The 23,592-nt window shown below is 41.1% G+C and overlaps 1 long non-coding RNA gene across 1 annotated transcript in view; it reads left to right on the top strand.

Moving 5' to 3' along the window:
* Nucleotides 1–11,067, top strand: part of LOC307197324 — a 202,818-nt gene extending 191,751 nt beyond the window's left edge. Inside the window, exons 3-4 of the long non-coding RNA XR_013831367.1 lie at nucleotides 4,927–5,126; nucleotides 10,857–11,067. This is a non-coding gene — a long non-coding RNA (uncharacterized lncRNA). The remainder of the gene's footprint in view (nucleotides 1–4,926; nucleotides 5,127–10,856) is intronic.
* The last annotated feature ends 12,525 nt before the right edge of the window (nucleotides 11,068–23,592 follow it).

Raw genomic sequence — 23,592 nt, forward strand, 5'->3', positions numbered from 1 at the left:
AATGTTGCAGGGATATCATAAAGCACCAGGCCATTGATGTTGATGAGCCCTCACCGTTCAGAGCAGGGAGCTCTGTGCTGTAGAAAAGGAAAATACCGCATCTCTCCTTTGAAGAGGTTATGACTCTTATGGGGGAGAGAAAATATACACCTGAGACAAGAACCATCACTGGTAAAAACAGCATCTCACGTGGTGCAGAAATGTAATTTGGTGTAGGGGAGAACAACAGAGTCTTGGGGGTGGGGCAGAAAAATCTATAGCTAATGGTGGTCTCCTTCAGGAAGATAAGTTTTGAGTCATCTTTTGGGAAAAAGGATCAGACATAGGTCCCAAAAAATGTGGTTTCTTCAAGAAGAGGGGGTGACGAGCAAGGCTGTGGCAGAAACAGGGGACCGAAGGAAGATTAAGGAAAGTGACTTCTTTGTCTTGGAAGCTCTGTATTTTCATTTAAAAACTTTTGTTGAAACCTAAAATGTTCCAGTGGACGAAATAAATAATATGAAATCAATTGTAGCCAAGAGAAGGGTTGTTGGCAGATGCTGCTGAAAACATGAACTAGCACATGTGGAATTAATTTGCAAAGGCAAAACTCTCTTCACCCAGGAGGTATCTTAATTGCTATAGTCATCAGCTAATGAAACTATATTGGGTTCTTTAAATGCATAGAACACTGGAGGGAGGACAAATAATAATAATTGGCTAAAAAATACACCGTGAATTTTAAGGAAACGTTAGCAACATGTCCATCTGAAAAGGAAGAGAAACATGGTCTATGGAATTTCTCAAAGTCTCTAAAAAGCTATGTTTCCCCTTCTTAATGTTATTGAGAAAACTCTAGATTATCCTGGAGGGAGGCCATGTGAGGAGAGGGTAGAGAAGAGATAAGACATACTGTGGCTGCTCCGAGGAAGATCATTATTTCAAGTTTATTGACAGCATCTCATCTCCTTAATTATAGCTTTGTTGACAGCTATTCACTTTGCATGCACGGGATCCTTTTGAAACAATTTGTATTCCAACTTGCCTTGGAACCAGAGAAATATTTAAGAGAGATGGTGTTTTTTGTTTTTGTGTTTTTGATAGCGGTAAAGAGTCTGGGGTCTGTCAGACCTGGGGTTGTGTCACTGGGGCAACTTCCTGGGTTAACCCTCTCAGCACCTCCTCTTATTTCTTGCCCTCCAACCCACACATTTATAAAATCACGGGAGCTCTAAGGGGATAGGAAGCAAGAGCAAGAATACAACCAACGAACCATCCAGTTACCTGGCGTCCTCAGCAGAAAGTAAGCTCAGCTCTGCTCTGGTGAGTATGGCCCACAAGCACCCCAGGACAAGTAGGGAGGAGCTGAGCTAAGAAAGGAGGGGGAAAAAGAGAAGTTTCTAAGCTTGGGCATCTAGACTTCACTTATGAGATTTCCTTATCTTTTTTTTTTTTCCATATAGGCTTATTTATTTGTTTTTTTTTTAAGTAAAATGAGTTTATTTATTCCTTCAAGAATGCATTAAAAAATCATCTTCAATGTTCCTATTGAGATTTCCTTATCTTTTTAAAAACTGAATTGCTAGATCCCCAGGCTTACCTGTATTCAAGTCAAAGGCCAAAAACTCTTCTTTAGTCAACTATAAATGATTTGGAATCATTTACAATTTCGCGTAATCCTGACATCCTGTTCTCTCAATTAGGGTAGCTAATGGTCATTGAATTAAACTATGCAGTTAACCTCATATCTACCTAGATTTCCCTTTTATGCCAAGCCTCAAAGAGAAATGTATGTGTCAAACTTGCATTTTATTTTAGCATTTTTGTGTTCCTTGAAAAATTCTACTTACACTCGTAAATAAAGAATACTTGTCAGAAGCTATGCTTTTCAATATTTTAAAAAACAATTTTTCTGGGCTCCTTCCATAAATTGTTTATTGTTCAATATGGCTGTGACTTTTTGATGCACTTACTTATTTTTGATGTCTTTAATTTGGCTTAAATATTTCTTTTACCCAGCACCAAATGTATGAAAGTTTTCCTTTTATCTTAAAGGTGCAAGAGTTATCTTTGGTATCTTCTGTAGGACGTGAATAATAGTAGGGTTGGGATAGGAAAGGGAAGGTAACATCTCTTTTAACTTGAAGGCTGCATATTATAATGAAACAAACTCCTAAAATGACACATTTCCTCTCTACCCTATGATATTATAAGGCCATGCCTTTGTAGTCACTCTTTTTCTCCTCTGTACTTCCTTTACTCCTGGCCCACTTATTCAGATCCCTTAGCCAGTGACTTCTAAAGGTGCCATGACTTAAGGCCGTCTATGCTTCTCAGAACTGTAAATGAGGGTACAGATTGATGCCACTTGGCTTTTGACACACATTGACTCAAGGAGCTTGAAGTCCAGGGTCAGGTACTGGCAGCAGCATTTGCCTGGTACATTCTTCAGTGCTTGTCGATGTCTCCTTCCCAGGTCAGTTCCTAATTTTTTCTGTCCAAATCCCCTGAATAACCTATCAGATCCTACATTCTGGGTAGCTCACATATGATTGAAGACATGGTTTCATGGTTTCACTCTCTATGTTCCATAATTCTTCGAGTTGTAGAGATGTTTCCCATGACTCATGTTCATTTAGGAGACGTCTTGGTTCTTGATTTAGAATATTTCCCACCATGAAGTATATTGAGAACACTCTTTTTATAAGAGTTTCCCTTTATGGAATAATGTAAAAACCTGCAGGGAAATTTGTGAATAAAACAGTGCGCTAATCTCCATTCCACTTCACAAAGTCATATAAATGTTTTTCAAGCCACAATTTGACATGGTAGAATGACACCCTGATGAGAATATGTTATGGTAAGAGGCAATTATTTTAGGCATGAGCCTTGCTGGGCTGTGAACATACAGCACAAGACTATTTCATTATCAGCAGATGACTTTGATCATCCTCTTCTTGGCACTGCAAGCCACAGGGCTCAGTGAAGCCTCCTTCCTTTTGGCAAAACAGCTACCCTGAAGAGAGCTGCATAAAATGCCACTTGAAGTTCTATAAGTGCTTGGACCCCCGCCTACAATGGCCTTGATGTTTTGCAAGAAAGATAAATATAGAATTATGGACTTCAATAAGTGCTGAAGTCATGTAAGCACTAGGGTAGCAATAAGTTTAGAAAGCAAATGCAGAAGAGTGTTTTAAGTCTTTAGCCAATTGTTGTCTGGAATGGTGGGCATGAAGCAGTACTTCCTAAGAACAGGAAGTCACCAGATTTAATTTGCAAAGTTGAAGTTATCTTCAGGTAAATCTGAGTTACAAATGGGCTGAATCCATTGCTCTCTGGCAGAATGCTTTAGAGCTTTTCAGCATCATTTTGGCACTGAAATAATAAAGGCAGAGGAAGTAGTTTTAAAATCAGTTTGGTTTTGTGAAATATCCAATAAGATAATTGTAAGACAGAAGATCATCCAACAGGATAATCGTGATCAGAAGAGAGCCTGATCTTTAATGATATAATTGGGTCAAATAACTTGACCATTAGAATTTCCAAATTTATGGAAATTCACGGTCCCGTTTTCACACTAGTACTTTCAGCCTGGAGACCTGAGTTCTAATTCTCTAATTTACAGAACAGTGTCTGAAATTCCAATACCAAGCTTTCGTCTAAAGACATCTAAAAAAAAAAAACCAAACCCTAAAACCCTATTTTGCTTATTTACTTAAAGTTGACTCATAGCATTGCACTATTTGAAGGGAGCAACATCATGGATAATAGAAAAAGCATATAATTTTTTTAAATGACGTATTTTAGTCTTTGAAAGGTGTTTTAGGTATTTGCGTTTAAATTAGCCACATGTCTCAACTCTAGAAATTGCCAACGTTTCAAACAAAATAGTGTACTCCTCCTGAAAGGATGAGGTGGTGTGCTACAGTAGTTATATTCATCTGAAAGGCATGTTTTTGAGCCCCTCAGAGGCCAGTGGCTATTTTCGATAGATATGACGCAGGTAGAGCGTGATGCATGGAACAGAATAGGACATTGCAGGTGCCCCTGACCAAGACAAAGCAAAGACAGGATCGACTCATCCCTGGAAAATGTGGGTATCAAGAGGCCTGAGTTTGAGTTCCAGCTCTGCTTTTCCTTAGCTGAGATAGGCCTTGGGCAGGCCACTCGATCTCTACATGGTTTGTTTTCCTCATCGGCATTGTTCACCGTTCATCTTATTAGATACAGCCCATCCAATCAGCCTTTTTGATCATATTTCTTCATGTAACGTATTATCTATTCCTCTGGTTTCACTAAAGTTATAAATATGGTCAGCATACTGTCAGGTGCACATCAATGCCTCTAATTAAAGGAAAATGTAATACCTGTCAAGTCTAAACAGAGGCCTGCGATAGAGCGTCCAAAACCTATCCTAGGTTAACCATAATTTCAGTCATTTATTAAAGAAGTATTTATTGAGCACTGACTATGTACAAGGTATAATGTTGGGTTCAGGGGATATTAAGATGAACAAGAGGGTTCCCATCCCTGTTCTCTGGGAACCTGGAGTCTACTGGACAATCTGTTAATTGGCATTTCTGGGTACTATGGCTTAAAGCTTTTTCAACCATTATACTGATCTTCGTTGGTACAAAAATATAATCACAGCACTCTTTTGATCCAAAGGCTCTCTTTGGGCTCCAAATGAAACAAGTTTAGTAGGAACAGAACTGATACTAATAAATGCATGTTGACTTAATTTTTCTCCCAAAGTTTTGTCTCATTTTTTTTTTAAAACAAATCATCTATAACGTGGCTAACATAACTATGAGACGTACCTATATTATTATTTAGAAAATGAATGACCTAACCTTAAGTTGAAAATGTGTGCAAAATAAGCAATACATGGAGGTTGAACTTTGCTCTGTGGCAGTGGTTCCTGATCGGGGTAATTCTGCTCCCCAGGGGACACGTGACAATGCCTGGAGACATTTTTGGTTTCGCGACTGAGAGGATGCTACTGGCAATTTGATCTCCAAATGTTTGCCAGCCCCATGAATCAGATGATAGCCTCTGTGCTTAGCTGCCTGAAGTATTACACTGAGGTGTTGAACTGCTAAATGGATTAATTTTTTAATGACTACTCAAGGATTTTATTTCCAAATGTGAGTATGCCTCATATATTTAGACTGAATAAATGTTCCCAATATTATTGAGATGAATGCATAGCCTAAGGATAAAGGTAGATACAACTGTAACACTTCAAAACTATAACTTTAATGAAGATGTGCTTTGACTGCTATATTCTATTTGCTTTAAATACAATTTGTAGTGAGATTAACGATAGCAAATAATAACAAAAATCTTATTTAATATTTATTTATAATATGAGCATCCTTGGGAGTTCTTGCCAGTTTGTGCAAAAAGTATGGCACAGATTTAGAGTCTTATTTAATATCCAAAAAAAGGTTACAAGACACATGCTCTCAAGTGTGGCTTCTTCTTTCAATGATGTGATGATGATGCCTTTGCAAATGCATACTTCAGATGAGGCCTTTGATGCAGGGGATCAAGTAATTTGAAAAAGAGAGATACTGGAACTTGTCTTGTTTTTTTTTTTTAACATGTTTATTGGAGTATAATTGCTTTACAATGGTGTGTTAGTTTCTGCTTTATAACAAAGTGAATCAGTTACACATATACATATGTTCCCATATGTCTTCCCTCTTGCGTCTCCCTCCCTCCCATCCTCCCTATCCCACCCCTCTAGGTGGTCACAAACCACCTAGCTGATCTCCCTGTGCTATGAGGCTGCTTCCCACTAGCTATCTATTTTACATTCGGTAGTGTATATATGTCCATACAAATACAAATAAAATGAAGATAAGGGAACCTTTGGGTCTGTGTAAGGGTGGGCACAGAGATGAGTGTAATGTTCAGTTGGCTTTCCCCCAAACTTAAAAAGTGGGAAGTAGGTGATACTGCCCATTCTACATGTCTACTCAAAACATTTGCATAGAAAAAGATAGTAGATGTGAAGATTGAGTGTTCACTTCCATCTGTTTGATACTCTTATCAGAGTGCTAATAATTTTTCAAATTAAAAAACACCTATTTGGTTGCCTTTAGAAATTACATCTAAATGAAATTCCTTTAGCCAATTTCTAATTAAATTGCTAAATGAAATTACTTCTGTTGGTTTTTGAAAACAAATTATAGTAAGTTCATTGATTATTTATAATATTTGAAAATTAACCCCATATTAGGAATTGATAAGGGATTCAAAGTCATTAGCTTTATAAAATGAAAGAAAGTAATAATGAATATGATCTAAAATGTACGTTATTCCTTCAGAAAAAATATTATGTGTACAATATCTTTAACCACAAATTTTTATAAATACATCTAAAATACTTATGCTCAACTGTACTCTTAAAATGTGTATCCAGCAATTTACATCAGCTACTATCTAATAAACTCTGTTTCAATTTACTGGTGGAAAGTGGAAACCAAAGTTTGGTTCCATCCAAGGATATCAGCTAGGTAACAAACAAGCTGCACTGCACATCTTCCCATCCTATTTTGACCACAACCTTAGCACCAATCCTGGTAAACAACTGCCTCTGGGAACAAGGGGTAATTGAATCTTCATGCTAATTCTAGCCTGGTTTTCTCTTGACTGTTAGCTCCCAATTATGCCAACATACTACACTATGTTCTGTTGTCTAGGAAAACACTAAGACCATCTTGTTCTTTCAACTAAGGTCAGACCTAAAAGAAAAAGAAAACAGTCTGATGATTTACCTATAGACATTTCAGTTCCTTATGGGCACCTGTTTTTCATTTTGGTGGAAGGTCAACATAGCTTGTTTTAGTTATAAATCAGGTGCAGGGGCAGATAAATGTAAGTATATTGGGCAGAAGTAATTTCATTGTAGGTTTCTGTCCTCCTGAGGGAGGTTGAACACTGCTGCAGTTGCACGGTTGGGCTTGACCATTTGGCCGTATGTCAAACAAACTTCTATGAAAACCAGAGGTAGCCATTGCCTTGGAATGAAATTATTATTTTATTAATTACCCTTTAATTAGTTGCCATAGCAGCCTTTTAGTCATAATAGGTCTAATAGTACTTCAAAGGTGGAATCTGTGTGACGGCTTCTTGAAAATAATAACCATTTGGTGGAGTGCCATCTTTGCTATGAAGAGATAACTGTGCATTTTTATCAACTTAGGTATATACATAAACATACTCAGTGGTTAGGTGAAACTAGAGAAGAGGAAAGCCTTTAAGTTTTTCCTCTTTTTTTACCTCCCTCATACCCAGACCAGAATATTGCCAGTAATTATGACTACTGGTCACAGGCATATCTTGCCAGTTTAGAGAAAGAATTTGAAGCAACAAAGATCATTCAACTATTTGACATATTATAAATTCATCTATCTTGGAAATTCCATTAATTCAATTTTATTTTCCTTATAAAAAATGAAATAATAGATATTTATTGAGAATCTACTATGTGTAAGATTCCAGCTAGGAACTATGGAACTATAAAGAAATATCTCTTCCATATAAGATACCTCTTTACTCTTAACGTGGTCATGGCATTTGTTGGAATAAATTTTAAACTTTTGATCAGATTGTCAAACATTCTTATAAATAGCAAAAATACTCCCATTTCAGGCAATGCTGTGCGTGTCTTTGACATTTGAACTTTGCATGGTATTTGCATGACCAGCCCTTACTGCTTTGGAAGAAGAAATAAGCTGTATTGCTATAACTTTACTTTGCATATATTTAAAAGATCTAACAGTTTATAGCTTCCCTTACTCTTTTATTGTAGTTATTCATTGATGTACTCCCACACCAAATGTTTGTTCTTTTATGATTCCTTAAACTTAAAAAAAAAATTATATATACCTTGAGGCAAATTGGACCATAACTGTTTTGCACTGCACTTGAGTGATGCTTTGATTTGAATATTCTTAGGGTTCTAAAATTAAGTTAATCCATATGTAATTAGGAATATTCTTAACTAGACAGTCCTGGTTAGCAGGAGATTGGCAGTTTATTCTGAAAATCTATTTAGCAAACCATGAATAGCAATTAAATGAGAAAAGGCTAAATTTCTCTTTAAAATGGATTGTTTCCATAATTTAATGTGGCAATATGATTTTCTATTTTTAATTGCTGTAGACAGTGCATTTTGTAAAGTAGAATTTTGTCTTCGGAAAACTCGATAGTTCCGTAATTTTGTACCACTTATGCTTTTTTAACATTTCAGTAAGTTTTCTTCCTTTGCAATCCGTTTTGATTCATGATGGATAAAAGAAACTAAAGGTTAGTAAGGACAGTTTTGTACCTCTTAAACTGAGACAAAATGAATATATCTTGGAGAAACTAAGTATTTCTCTCTATTGAGACTTTATGACCTTATGTAATTTATTATGCTTTCTTTGTAACATAGTGTGTTTATTCCCAGAACAATTATACTTAATGTCGACACTTAAAAATGTTCCTTTTTAAAATTCAAATAAAGAGAATTTGCTCCATATTCTATGTCAATATTGGGATTCAGGGAGGGTTTGAACTTAATGAATACATGGTTCTTCCTTTCCTCCACCCCAGACACCAGGTACTTAATGCTCTCTGTTCCCTTGCTCATTTCTTCATTGTAGAAGTCATTTCAGAAGGGATTTATGACAGTGCCATCTTTTAGTAAATAACAGTAAGTCACAGTCTACTGCCTGTAATAACTGTAGATGCTCAGCCTTTATCACTTAAAATACATTTTCTTTTGTCTCTAAATTAGTATGAAAATACAGAGGAGGCTGTTTCTTCAATTAAATGTGAAAGATTAATCACTACGCAATTTATTTCACAATAGAATATAATTAAACATCAAAAATGGAATATTTACTTCTTAAACTTTATATGTCTATGAAAAAAGTGTTGGAGAAGCACAAAAATCTAGTGCTATTTGCATATATTTTGATTGAGCTGACACTAAGGTTTGCACGTAATAAATCTATTAATTAACACTGGAGTTACCTAATGCACTCATTCCCACTGTAGTTTCCCATGCTGATTTTAGAAGATGAGAAATTTTGTCCATAACCAGAGTAGAACCTGGAGTGGGAAAAATGGCAGCAAGGGATCTTAGATCGCCAGTGTTCTCAGTGTTCTGTGGATATGAATATACTTAAAAAAAATAATAAAACGAATCAGGATTTTCCTAAATACCATCAGAGTAAAACAAGTGAAGATAAAAGTGATGTGTTACTTTTCCATTTCTCCCTTGCTCTTATTTTCGCTGCTCTGTCCTACTGATTACAACACAACCAGATCAGAATGAACAATTAACTGTCTAATTATTCTGGTCACACCAGCCCACAATGAAATCTTTATTCTGTGTTTACAGCAATCTTTGGCAGAGGCTGTCTTGCTGTTTCTAAACTAAGAAGAACTGCCCTTTGGCTCCTCTCGGCATCAGCTGCCTTGGTTTCAGCCTTGGTTGCCAATAATCAGACTTCTTTTTCTTCCAAAGTGGACATTTTTTTAAGGTTGAAAAGACCTATTCTCATCATCCCCCCATATATTCTGGCTGATTTATGTTCTAGCTACTGCAGCTCTTCCTTCCGTATCTCTTTACATTTTTCCTCTCTCCATAGAACACCATCAGGCAGAACCCCATTTTAAGTCCCAAACTGTAGAAAATGCTTAACCAAACAGTGCTCACTACTATGAGGGAAAGAAAAATACAACTGCTGGTTTATGAGTAGAGGGAAGTCAAGGAAATCCCTCCTGCTTTTCTAAACTGCTAATTTTCTAGCTCAAAAGGCATTCAATAACTTCTCCACCAGGGGAAAACATACCCACTTTTCAGTGGCTCTCTTGATTACTTCCAGCTATGTACTTAAATTTGCTAACAGCTGCACGTCTCTGAGAAGCTTCAGACCTTGGGGAATATTTACAAATATATAAGGGACTAAGAGAGTACATCTGAATCTTTTTGAAAAGGCAAGGGAAACTATTGCACTGTACAGGCAGGGAGAGAGAAGTTAACAGCCATCAAAAGATAAGAGCAAGGCAATACCTTTACCAAAGGGAGGAGGGCAAAACACCTTGGTTAGCCCTCTTTGGAACATCTGATCAAGTTCTAGTCCTGAAATAGAGGGCAGACAACAGCCGGTGCTGGGTCTATTGCCCTATACTGCTCAACTGTTTTTTTCCAGAACATTTCCCTGCTCTGCAAGGATGATAGCATCTTTCTTCCCATTCCAGTCTCCAAATCCTATGTGATGGTTCCCCTAACAACCCTTCCATCCTGCCTCTCAGCCCCCAGCACTTACTACATTCCCATTGCCTTTCCTGTGAGAACTGGGTCATAAAATTTTACTGGGGAGAAAGGTAGAAGGGGGCGTTTCAGTAGTATAAACACTGATTAAATTCCCGGGCAACTTTCCGCAAATGAAAGATAATTTTTCTACAAGTATGCACAAGAAAGTCAAGAATGCTGTCATTTTTATGTTTGTACTTTCCTTTTCTATTTTAATTTTACACTGCCACATGGCACACATGCTAAAAATGTATCTCCGTAACCTGCAGTTTAGCAAACTTTCCACAAAACATTAAAATTGAATATTTTATAGACTGTCCTTTCCCAGGATGCTCAAAGCATTTTTGGGATACACAATTAAATCATCTCACCCCCACAACTGTCCTATTAGAAAGGCACGGCTGCTCGTGCATTGGCAAATAGGGAAAATCAGAAGCACTGGCAAGAAAAGGTCATACCAAAGTCAATGGCAACAGCCGAAAGTAGACTCTGAGAGCTTGGTTCCAATTTAAACTACTTCCCATTTGCTCTTCATTTGTCTCTCTCTTTTCTCTGGCAGGAAGGGATGTGGCCAGCAAGGAGGCTTGACCTCATCTCCTGTACTTGGCTTAACTCTGACACACTGTTCTCCCACACTCTTGCCCTGTTTTCTGCGTCATCAGCTGGCCAAGCCTGCACCCTGGAGCAGCTCTGACCAGGGCCAAGCCAAGAGGAGGTGACCGCAGGTGCCCTTGTGGCTGCCTCGGGTGTTGGGAACTGGAGTCTGCCCCTGCCAGGTAACATGCCCAGTGGGATTGCGAGGGTCACGACAAGAGAAAAATGAATTTCCAAATTGTATAAATACATGAAAAGAAAAAGCTGGGTCAAGTATAGGTTCGAGACTGGCAATACCTCCACCGTTCCGGAGCCAGATGAGGCTGAGGAAGGTGAGCCCATAGAAATATAACATTCATCTTTAGCGTTGGTGCAAGCACATTGTGAAGTTGCGACTTTTTGTTTCTGTTGTTCTCAGGTAGATCCAATTCCTTAGCTGGGTCCCTGGCTCCGCCACAGCTCTGAGGAGTAATTTTCCTTGGTGGAGAGGAGCATCAGAGATTAGAGTGGGGTCAAGGGACATTTTGGGGGGGGAGGGGCAGACTTAGTTTCCAGGCGACCTATAACAATCAGAAGAAAAAAATCCTTCCTGGTATTCGTGCCAGTAACAACAGCATTAATGATAGTAATAATAAGGGCAATAATAATGGCGCGGCACACTCCGAATCTACTAGGCGACCAACCCCCCAACGCTCTGCTGCTAGCCCTTTGACTCTCTGCCTGGTCTTAGCAGAAAAAAAACAGCTCTGGCGCTGCCTCCGGGCTGCCCTCCAGGTTCCAGCTTCCACCCCCCACCCCCCCACCCCCCGCCGCGAGGTGGATAGCCAGGCAGAGGCTTTTGCTTCGGCGTAAGTCCAGCCCACAGTCTCTCCCTGTTGCTAAGGGCACGTTGCAGCTCCGCGAGAGCGTTTCCTCTACAAATCTGCAACTTTCACCCCATCTGACCCCTCGCCGCCCCCTCACCCCCGGCTCTCCCTCCACAGCAACTACAAGGAGCAAAGCCCAAACAACTCGCGCGCAATTCAGAGCTTTCCCTGGGAGTGTCAGGGCCCGGAGACAGGAAATCCGAGGAGTTGGCGATGTCCGGCAGGTGGCGGGGACGCGAGGAGTCACCACCACGTTCTCCTCCCACGGACGAACTCGGGCGTGGGTGCGGACTGGGACCAGACCCGCGGGCGCCCGATCCTCCCTGGAGCCTAGGTCTCTGGTCCCCGTCCCCGGCGCGCATCCTGGAGCCGGGGACGCGGCCAGCCCTCTCCCACCCGCTGCTGGAGAGAGGCGCAGCCGCCCCGGGGCAAGCGAGGGCGAAGGCTGGGTCAAGAGCCCTAGAGAGCCGCGCTCCTGGGTCTCCGGTCCCCGTCACCCGGGCGCTCAGCTGCGGCTGCTCGCGCGCCGCGCCCTCAGGCTGCTCCACTGCGCTCTAGCTTTCAGAGAACGGCTCCCCAGCCCAGGAAGCTCCTTCACATCCCCTTCCCCCCAGAGTACGAGCAAGTCCAACTCAGACCCGCTCGCAAGGTGGCCGCGGCGGCGGGTAGTTGCGGGCAGAGAGCGGCGCGGAGCCGGACCGCGCGCGGCGCCCGGGGTGGCTCCCCGGGGGAACGGGCTCCGGCGCCTTGCGCAGCCCTGCGCTCGGAGCCCAGGGACAAACGCACGGGGCCCCACCCGAGCTCTCCCCTTTACCTGGCAGGCCCGCGACTCTCCGGGGACGTTCGGTCCAGACTCCTCCGGGGCAGACGTCCGGCTCACATCGCTGCCTCCCCCAGCAGGCAGCCGTGTCCCGCTGGGTCCCTTCGTCCCCGCTCTCGGCGCTGCCCCCGCCCCCCCACCCCCCTACCCCCTCCGTCAAAAGTGTCACAGCTTTTCTGCCTTCGGATCTTTCTCAAAGTCTCCGCGCGGTCGCCAGGAGTTGAGCTGCGATGCCAGGCGCGCCAACCCCGCCGATGCACTGCCCCGCCCTTCCGCGGTCCCCTGCGCTCCGCCCGGCCGAGGAGAAGAGCCGCTCGTCGCGGTCACCGTCCCCAGAGCACGGCGCGCGGTCCGCTTCCCCTCCCTCGCGCCTTCCTTAGCCCGAGTGGCTGCCGCCTGCCTGTGCCGCGGGTCCTCATTCCCCTGCTCATGAATATTCTGACAGAGGCTAATGCCGTTGAAGTAAATTGAATTGGCCAATTGGTGCCAGGAATGTGTGCTCCTTCCTTCCTAGGAGCTGTCTGGAACCCCACCAGAAGAAAGCAATTAGCGTCTGCTTGGCACCCTGTGGTTTAGACCAGTGAGGGGCAAAATGGGTTAATTCTTTAAACGCAGTTTAGAACCGCATTTACATGTTTAAACTCCTCTATTGGCTGAGAGAGTAAGGAAATGTTAAGAGAGAGAGAGGGGAAAGGAAATGGGTAAGCAGGTGTACGGGGCGCTTCTACCCCCCAAACTCCCCCTGAACTTGAAATGACTTATTCTGCATAGATTATGAATTCTGGAAGAGGCAGTTGATGTGAACAGTAAAAGATGGGCAAGCCGGGTTGGAAAGGAGATGAATATCAACCTGGGTTTAACTTTGACCTTGAGGATGCTGAGTACTCTAATACTGTTCAGTAGGAGTGGGGAGAGCTGGCAGAGGGAGAGGAAAACCTCAATTATCTACTTTTAGGACTTTCTCCAAATGTTCAGATTGCCCTCCTTTGTCCTCATAGCAAAACCATAGTTTTAAGCCTTTGGGTGAAGTAGGAATGGGGCAGAAGTACCTAAAGGTCAGAAGTTTCAGAGGAGGAAGCTGAGACCACACTTGGATGAAGAGAGCCTCTCAAATCACACAGTAACCATGGCAGGGCAGTTCTAGAAGGCAGTTCCCAACTACAGTCCAAGCTTCTCTGTCTGGGGTCAAGCAGACAAGGTGGACAGGAGGAACACGCTCTCTCTTGTCCTGCCTCCTACCCTGGAATGCCAGGGCCTTCACAGTTATTGATTACAGCTTGGGTTTAGCCAGTGGGAGAGGGGGAATCTTTGCCCAGTTCTGCATCCGAATCTCTCTATAATCTTCGGGTGTTTTAATATTTCCTCCCCCCGCCCATCACCGATTTTCTAAATACAGAAAGTTATTTTGATTGAGTTGATTGTTAGTAAATGATCTATGTATATAAACAATGGATAAAACTGTGTGTATGAGTAACTGATAGAATTCCCACATATGCCAATAGAAAGAAATATCCTGGCTAAGGCAATTGTGCCATATTTTAATAGTAAGGCCTAGAATTGGAGCTCTCAGTAATAACAGTAATTATTAATGTTAGAGCAGCTAATGTTTTCCAGTTACTTAGTGTGTGACATGCATTCGCCAAGTCACCTCATTTAATCTTTCCAACTACTCTATTCAATATACACTACTATTTCCCCATTTTGTGGGAGGAGACAGAAAACTCTTCTTACTCTGAGGGAGGGGCACCCCTCTTCCTTATCCCTAGGTGTTTTTGTTTCCCCCTCCACCCCCACTCCTTTTAATTTATTTGGTTGTTCCGGAGGGAGGGGGGAGGGGCGGGTTGGGCGGGAGCTGTCTGAGGTGCTGATCTGAGGCCGGACCAGAATTCTCCCGGGAGGGTACCAGGGACTGGGTTGGGCCTGGTGCCGTGTCCAAGGTGCTAATGATGCGGGCCGACGGTGCGGGCCGCATTGTCTGTCTGTCCTTCTGTCCGGGAGAGAACTAGCGCTGGAGGTGCCTGCAGAAAAAAAAAAAAAAAACTTTATAAATTTTTTTTTATAAATTTACTTATCTGTCTATTTTGGCAGCGTTGGGTCTTTGTTGCTGCGCGCGGACTTTCTCTAGTTGTGGCGAGCAGGGCTACTCTTCGTTGCGGTGCGCGGGCTTCTCATTGCGGTGGCTTCTCTTGTTGTGAAGCACCAGCTCTAGGCACACGGGCTCAGTAGTTGTGGCGCACGGGCTTAGTTGCACCCCGGCATGTGGGATCTTCCCACACCAGGGCTTGAACCTGTGTCCCCTGCATTGGCAGGCGGATTCTTAACCACTGTGCCACCAGGGAAGCCATCATTTTAATAGATGAGGAAGGTGAGGCTCAGAAAGGTAAATCGTGTGTCCAAGTCACATAGGTCATAAGTGGTGGAGACAAATTCTGACCCAAAGCAGCCTAATTAATATGCTTGAGCCCTCAAGTCACCAGAAGCCTCTACTGCCTCCTTACCTAAAAAGAGAACCAGTCAATTGATGTTTTGTTGAAGTGACTTGTCCTTGGTGATTAATTTCTTACCAAATTTAGAGGGGAAAAAAGAGGGTTTTTTTGGATGGTATGGTTATTTTTACATGCCAACTTGATTGGGCCACAAGGTGCTAGAATATCTGGTCAAACATTATACTGGGTGTTTCTGTGAGGATATTTTTGGATGAGATTAAATTTAAATTGGTTGACTAAGTAAAGCAGACTGCCCTCCCCAGTGTGGGTGGGCCTCATCCAATCAATTGAAGGCCTGAATAGAACAAAATGGTTGACCCTCCCCTGAGTAGGAGAATTCTCCTGCCTGACGGGCTTAGAGCTGGGACATCAGCTCTGCAGATTTTGGACTTGCCAGCCTCCATAACTGCATGAGTCCATTCCTTATTATCTGTCTCCTGCTGGTTCTGTTTCTCTGGGGATCCCTGACTAATACAGATGGATACATTCAGTAAATGCTGTTATTTGTGAAATTCCCATGAATGTCTGTTTCCATCTCTCAACACATTGTCTGGTACATAGTGTACAATAAATATACATTTTTTTACTTAAGATTTTCCAGACATTATTAATAAGAGAGGAATAATTATATATATGGATGAGACTTTATTAGATTTAAATAAAATTTTACCTTTGAAGAACTGAAAGTTGGACTATAATAGATTGGCTTAAAACAAGATTTATAGATGTTATATGAGGGGAAATTTTTTATTATTACAAATTTAGGGGTAAGAATGATCAGGTTAAATCTCTGAAGTCAACAGTTGTTGAGTATCTGTTAAATGCAAGGCACATTTCTATTCAAATATTTTCTATTGAAGTTCACAGCTAAATCACTTAAAACAGTTGAGGATCTGCTGTATTTTATTCTCTGAAACTTTGGGTAGTTTAAAACCCTTTGTTAAAAAAAGTATATACTGTTTTTTCCCTGTATTAAATATTTAAGATTTTCCTTATCACGATTCCTCCCTTATAAGGCTCTGTTGGATCCTTCTTTTATGGAGAGTATCCCCTTAGGATTTAGAGGCAAAAATTCACAGAAGAGTCTTCAGCTGTTGGAATGTTTACTTATATGAATATGTTAATATGATTTTAGGGCCATCAGGATGAGTGCTTTCTATATGTGCTTCAGAGTTGCAGCAGGCAGTGTCAGGGAAGGACCTCCAAAGTCCGAAGTGGGACACTGGCACTGGGTAGAGGGGGTGGAGCAACCTTGGACCAGCCATTCACTTTGGAGTGGACCTAGTTGGTGCCTCCGCCAGGTGGAAATAATAATACCGTATATATTGGGTGCTTTGATATTTACACATTGCTCTCCCGTATACTATATCAGTCCATCCTCCTGGTAACCCTATGAATTCAGCACTGTTATCTATATTTAATCGATGAAGGAATCTCAAGCACACAGAGATTCAGTAACACTTAGAGCTTCTCCTAGGAACAGATAGAACAGGGACGTTAGTCCAGTGACAAAGTCACCTTCTCAGTGAAGCCGTCTTTGACATCTCTCTCTGTCCAACTCCCTCCCTCCTCTGCCGCTGTGCGCACACACATACACACACACACTTTTTTCCAGTAGAAATACAATCCCCTCCTTTGTGCTCCCTTAGGACTTCTAAGATGCATAAGGAAATAATTAGAACACAATGTCTTGTCTCTACCACTAACCAAAAGCACCCTGAAGTCAGAAACCTTGTCTTCATCATTTTTGTATCCCCAAATTTAGCTTAGTTGGAGGTGCTCAGAAAGCCCATGAACAGCAGTTCTGCTTGCTTTCAGACATGTGTCCCATTGACTTTGCTGGGCTATTAGGATTAAATGAAATAATTGGCAGGTGATTTGGAAATTTAAAAACAACATGTAATGATTTTATTATTATTATTAAAAGGTAGACTCAGAAATAAATACAGTAATTTTAGCCTTGACCTCTGTCTGATAAACTCCATGGGTGAGAAAGCAGTTTGATAATTTTGTCAGCTACTGTTATTTAGGACATGGATGGATAACACTTGCTCAGATTATAATCATCTGGTTAATGGTAGTACTAAACTGGCCCATTAAGCAGGAAGGTATTAGTCTGGGAAAGGTGAGTGAATGTGTGTGTGTGTGCAGTCTTTCTGCAGTTTTAAGAGTGTTTTCTATGAATGGGCAGCATCAGCCGCTAGTGTAGCTGTATTTTTCTAAGGAAGGGATCTGCTTTTCTCCTATGGGATGATCTCTATTAAGGGCTCCCAAGGTCACAGAGTTAATGACAGAGCTGGGGCGCCTGATCCTTGTTCGATGCTATTTTCACTATTCCACATGTCCCTGATTGGCAGCCACTGCCCGTACGGCGTGGTTTATGGTTTTACAATTGAGATGAGTGGATAAGCAGCTCAATACCTCGTTATAATTAGTCTCTTGAGTCAGCTAATACCCTTCTAATGGAATTTCATGATCTAGATTATTCAGTATTATCCATTCAAGATATTTTTGGATTTGAGATGATAATTATGTAGTAGAACTGATGACAATGGCAACTAAAAACACTTGGGTGGCTTCATAGCCTGTCTTACCATAAATATTTATTATGAAACAGTTGTTTTGGACACACATGCACATTCACAAAATCAGGAATTCCTGTTAATTCTATATGTTCTGTACGTTCTTTATTTTCTGTAACATTGATGTAAAAATCAGGTGATGCTTCTAGATCGACTTACAAGGCCATTTGAGGTTCCGTGTAACCTTACTTTTGTTTCTGTGTAACATACACATTCATTCTGGCCTTCGAACTTGTGGGTTAATCAGTGACTTTTAGTCATTCTCAGAAGAAATTGGTTCCCTCATTGTGGATGTCTGTCAGTTCCTGTCTGTCTCACCGTGTTTGTGAATATAATAGAGAAAAATGCACCCACCGACCATCACCTCCAAGGAGAACTAGCCATAAAACATGCAGTGCTTGTGACAGCATTCTGGAAGATCACGCTGCTGATCCATTCCGTGGAATCTGACAAACTTGCGTACAGTGTCCTTGCTATGGACAAGGTGCTGCGCCAGTTATTGTAGATGTTTCAAAGAGACATAAAACCAGTGGCTCCTCTCAAGGAAGTTATAATCTGGGAGAGGGGCCTTGATATTTAGCAAAGTGAAAGATCTAAGGCAGAAATGAACAGTTTTTATTAAAGAATAAAAAATGAAATGCTGTTGGAGCCCCAGGTAGAGAGATTATTTTCAGTGGAGAAGGGACAGAAGAATGTTCCATGGAAGGAGTGATGGTTGGTCTAGGTTCTGAAGAATGGATATTATTTGGATATGGGGAAAGGGTAGAGGGGCCTTCAATGGTCAGAGGTAGAGAGAGGCCTGGGAAAGCACAGGACGATTTTGAGGGACTGCTGTGATTGCAATCAGCCCAAGTACGCATGACATTAAAAGGACATAAAATGAGAAAGGCAGGTGGAGCCCGGAGGGCCTTGGATAGCATGTGGAGAAATGTGTATCTTTTTCCATAGACAATGAAGAAGGTATCACTTTTGAGCCAGGGAGTGACGCAGCTACAGCTGTGTTTATATTTGAGTGTGGAATGTTTTGGAGGTGGGAGGATGGGGACCAGCCGGGAGACTCACAGTAGCTGAAGCAAAATGTGATAATGGCCTGGACCAGGCATGTGGCAGCAGGACCGGAAAAGGGAAGTAGAGATAGAAAAGAATCATAGTGTGTGTGTCAACAGTACATTGAAATAATGTTTTTTTCTGCCTGTCCTGGATGCTCCAGTCTCACTCAACAATACTCTCTCTCTCTCTCACACACGCACATGCACACGTAAGCACACACCACATATACACATGCACGCAAATAGGCACACTTGCATATACACGTACACACATGCATGCATATATGCATATGCAATATACACACAGTGAGCTCCTCAAGAGTATGGTTTGCGTTTTTTCTCTTTGTATTTATATTTCAGCACCTAGCACAGTGCCAGGCATTTTGTTGGCATTAGATAATCGTTTGCTGAATGGAATAAAAAACAGTTGATGTGGGGCATCAGAGAAAATGAGGAATTGCAAAATATTGATCCTGGCTAGTGCTGGATTTTGGTAGGCAAACTACAAAAATTCTCCTGTGTCCCTTATTAATTGGCATTGGAAAAAAGAGCATGTCTGGGGTTGAAGATGACTTCTGATTATAGAAATGTCTGAGAAGATGCAAAAATTTGGTGGACCTGATGGTTGGCACAGCTGGAAAGCCTCATGCCTAGAATATGTCTCCTCTCTGAGGTCTGAAAAAACTTCTGATGTGAACTTCAGGACATTTTATCAAGGTTTCCTTTTAATTCTTTAGAAGGTGTGATGGACAGAATAATGGTCTCTCAAAGATGTCCAAGCGCTCATCCCCAGAACCTGTGACTATGTTAGGTTACATGGCAAGGGAAATTCAGTGTGCTAAACAGCTGACATTCTAACAGGGGGATTATCCTGGGTTATCCAAATGGGCTCAATGTAATCACAAGTGACCTTAAAAGTAGAAAAGGGAGACGGAAGAGGCAGAGGCAGAGTAATGTGATATGAGAGACTCTACTGGCCATTGCTGGCTTTGAAGATGGTGGAAGGGGCCAAGAGCAAAGGAGTGGGAGTAGACTCCAGAAGCTGAGAAAGGCAAGGAAACATTTTCCCTGAGATCCTGCAGAGAACACAGCTCTGCTGACACCTTGGTTTTTATCCCAGTGACACACGAGACTTCTGACCTCCAGAACCGTAAGATAATAAATTGGTGCTGTTTTAAGTCCCTAAACTTGTGGTAATTTGTCATAGCATTAATAGAAAACTAATACAGAAGGATAACCAGCATGCTTACTATTTTGGATTTATTATTAAATATTAGGGTACATGATGCCCCAGACTACATGAGTTATGGTTTGTGTCATGTCCTAGATTCAACTACAGAAATGTGTTTTGTTATAAAATACCAAATCTTGGCCTGAATATAATATTCGTGACAGCTTTAGTGGTGTGAAGGCAGAGTGTATGTCCTTTGATTATGTCATTCCGGGTACAGTGAAGAGGCTGATGGTTTTAAATTAAGCTTTCTGTGCAGTCCCTCAGATAGTACTCCTAGAAGGGCCGCTAACATCTCCCATTGTGAAACACTGCATGAATGCACAAAAATCATAGTGTGTGTTTATAACCCTGTCCGAGACACCCAAATTGTGCCTTGCTGAAACAAAACAATCATTTAAAATTTTTCATTTTTATAGTTCACTTTCAAGTGGCATGTCTTTTGGAAGAACGTGTTTGATTTCTTTTTTACTTTCGTTATTGTTATTTGTATTGCAAGTGTCATGTGAGATGAGTTAATAATTCAAAAATGATAGTAGTAATAATATTAAACATTGTATCTTCATATAAAAAAATGTAAATTTTCAGTAACTGAGTGGGGATTTCTGTGTTTTAGCAACATATGGGTTTGGCCTATCATTTAGTTTTGATGCTTTTTCGAAGAAGAGAGTAAATGGCAGAAAAAAATGTTTAAAATATATTCACTGTTCAACTCACATGGACACTCAGCATGACACATATGCATAATGATCACTCCTGATTCATAACAAATCCTTTAAAAGCTGGGCAAGGTGTATGTTATTTAAAAAAGCACCAATTCCTAAAATTAGCATGGACTATAAATTAATATTTGAATATGAGCCTCTGGTAAGTAACTCCCCAGACATAGAATTGCTGTGATTTTTGATATTCAGCTGCACCAAATGTTAAGAGAACATAAAGCAGCCTAAAAATAAGGTATAAAATAGGATGACTAATTTTATGTGGAGAGGTTTTACAGATGAAGGAAACTCAACTTGCCAGCCCCTTTGTAAGTAAAAACTATTTGTTATTCTTGACATTATTCTGAAGTCCTTATGCAACAAATAATTGCAAGAAACAGGTCTAAAAGTGCTTATTGATAACCTACTAAAGGCAAAATTGTACATGATTTAAATGAGAGGATTAGTGCTGTATCTGAAAAAATTAATAGCCACTAATTACATATTTTTCTTTCATTGAAGAGCATTAAGAAAGTGAAAGCAGTGGAACGTGGTGGCTGCTCCTGAAGTCTCACTGTTTGAATTTGAACCTTGGCTTGGCTACTTGCCCGTGACCTTGAGCAAGTTATTTAATTTTGTGCCTACATTTCCTCATCTGTAAAGTGGGCATAAATAGAACTACATAGGGTTCTTATGAGGATTAAATTAGATAACCCACAAAAATTGTTTAACACCATCTGGCACATAGTAAGCATACATTAAAGATGACCCACTATTATTAATAAAAGAGTTATACATGTGTTTCTGTAATTTTTTTTTTGATAGGTAAGAAATGGATTTATTTAGAGAGAAACACACTCCACAGACAGAGTGTGGGCCACCTCAGAAGGGGAGAAAAGGCACCAGGGTATGGGGTTGTCAGTTTTTATAGGGGTGGGTAATTTCATAGGCTAATGAGTGGGAGGAGTATTCCAGCTATTTCAGGAAGGGGCGGGGATTTTCCAGAATTGGGCCACCACCCACGTTTTAATCCTTATGGTCAGTCTTGGAACTGTCCTGGTGCCTGTGGGCATGTTATTTAGCTTGCTGATGTGTTACAGTGAGTGTCTACTGAGGCTCAAGGTCTAGTGGAAGTCGACTTGTCTGCCATCTTGGACCCATTTGGTTCTAATCAGTTTATATCATGTCTTCGGGCTGTGTCATTCTTTTTTTTTTTTTTTAATAGATCTTTATTGGAGTATAATTGCTTCACAATACTGTGTTAGCTTCTGTTGCACAAAAAAGCGAATCAGCCATATGCATACACATGTCTCCCTATCCCCTCCCTCTTGAGCCTCCCACCCATCCTCCCTATCGTACCCCTCTAGGTCACTGCAAAGCACCAAGCCAATCTCCCTGTGCTACGCTGCTGCTTCCCACCAGCCAACTATTTCACATTTGGTAATGTATATATGTCGATGTTACTCTCACTTCGCCCCAGCTTTGCCCTCCCACCCCATGTCCTCAAGTCCATTTTCAATGTCTACCTCTTTATTCCTGCCCTGCAAGTAGGTTCATGAGAACCTTTTTTTTTTTTTTTTTTTACATTCCATATATATGCATTAGCGTACAGTATTTGTTTTTCTCTTTCTGACTTACTTCACTCTGTATGACTTCACTATAGGTCCATCCACCTCACTACAAATAACTCAATTTCTTTTCTTTTTATGGCTGAGTAATATTTACCTATTTATGAAAAATATTTATCTTTATCTATTCATCTGTCGATGGACATTTAGGTTGGTTCCATGTTCTGGCTATTGTAAATAGTGCTGCAGTGAACATTGTGGTACATGTCTCTTTTTGAATTATGGTTTTCTCAGGGTATATGCCCGGTAGTGGGATTGCTGGGTCATATGGTATTTCTTTTTTAGTTTTTTAAGGAACCTCCATACTGTTCTCCATAGTTGTATCAATTTACACTCCCACCAACAGTGCAGGAGGGTTCCCTTTTCACCACACCCTTTCCAGCATTTATTGTTTGTAGATTTTCTGATGATGCCCATTCTAACTGGTGTGAGGTGATACCTCATTGTAGTTTTGATTTGCATTTCTCTAATAATTAGTGATGTTAAGCATCTTTTCATGTGCCTCTTGACCATCTGTATGTCTTCCTTGGTGAAAAGTCTATTTAGGTCTTCCACCCATTTTTTAACTGGATTGTTTGTTTTTTTGATTATTGAGCTCCATGAGCTGTTTGTATATTTTGGAGCTTAATCCTTTGTCTGTTGTTTCATTTGCAAATATTTTCTCCCTTTCTGAGGGTTATCTTTTTGTCTTGTTTATGGTTTCCTTTGCTGTGCAAAAGCTTTTATGTTTAATTAAGTCCCATTTGTTTATTTTTATTTCCATTACTCTAGGAGGTGGGTCAAAAAAGATCTTGCTGTGGTTTATGTCAAAGAGAGTTTTTCCTATGTTTTCCTCTAAGAGTTTTATAGTGTCTGGTCTTACATTTAAGTCTTTAATCCATTTGGAGTTTATTTATTTATTTATTTTTAAAAGAAGATGTTGGGGGTAGGAGTTTATTAATTAATTAATTTATTTTTGCTGTGTTGCGTCTTCGTTTCTGTGTGAGGGCTTTCTTTGTGGCAAGCGGGGGCCACTCTTCATCGCGATGCACGGGCCTCTTACTATAGCAGTCTCTCTTGTTGTGGAGCACAGGCTCCAGATGCGCAGGCTCAGTAGTTCTGGCTCACGGGCCTAGCTGCTCCGCGGCATGTGGGATCCTCCCAGACCAGGGCTCGAACCCGTGTCCCCTGCATTAGCAGGCAGATTCTCAACCACTGTGCCACCAGGGAAGCCCTGGAGTTTATTTTTGTATATGGTGTTAGGTAGTGTTCTAATTTCATTCTTTTACCTGTAACTGTCCAGTTTTCCGAGCACCACTTATTGAAGAGGCTATCTTTTCTCCATTATATGTTCTTGCC

The sequence above is a fragment of the Stenella coeruleoalba genome, assembly GCF_951394435.1.
Source record: "Stenella coeruleoalba genome assembly, chromosome: 14".
NCBI classification, from domain to species: domain Eukaryota; kingdom Metazoa; phylum Chordata; class Mammalia; order Artiodactyla; family Delphinidae; genus Stenella; species Stenella coeruleoalba.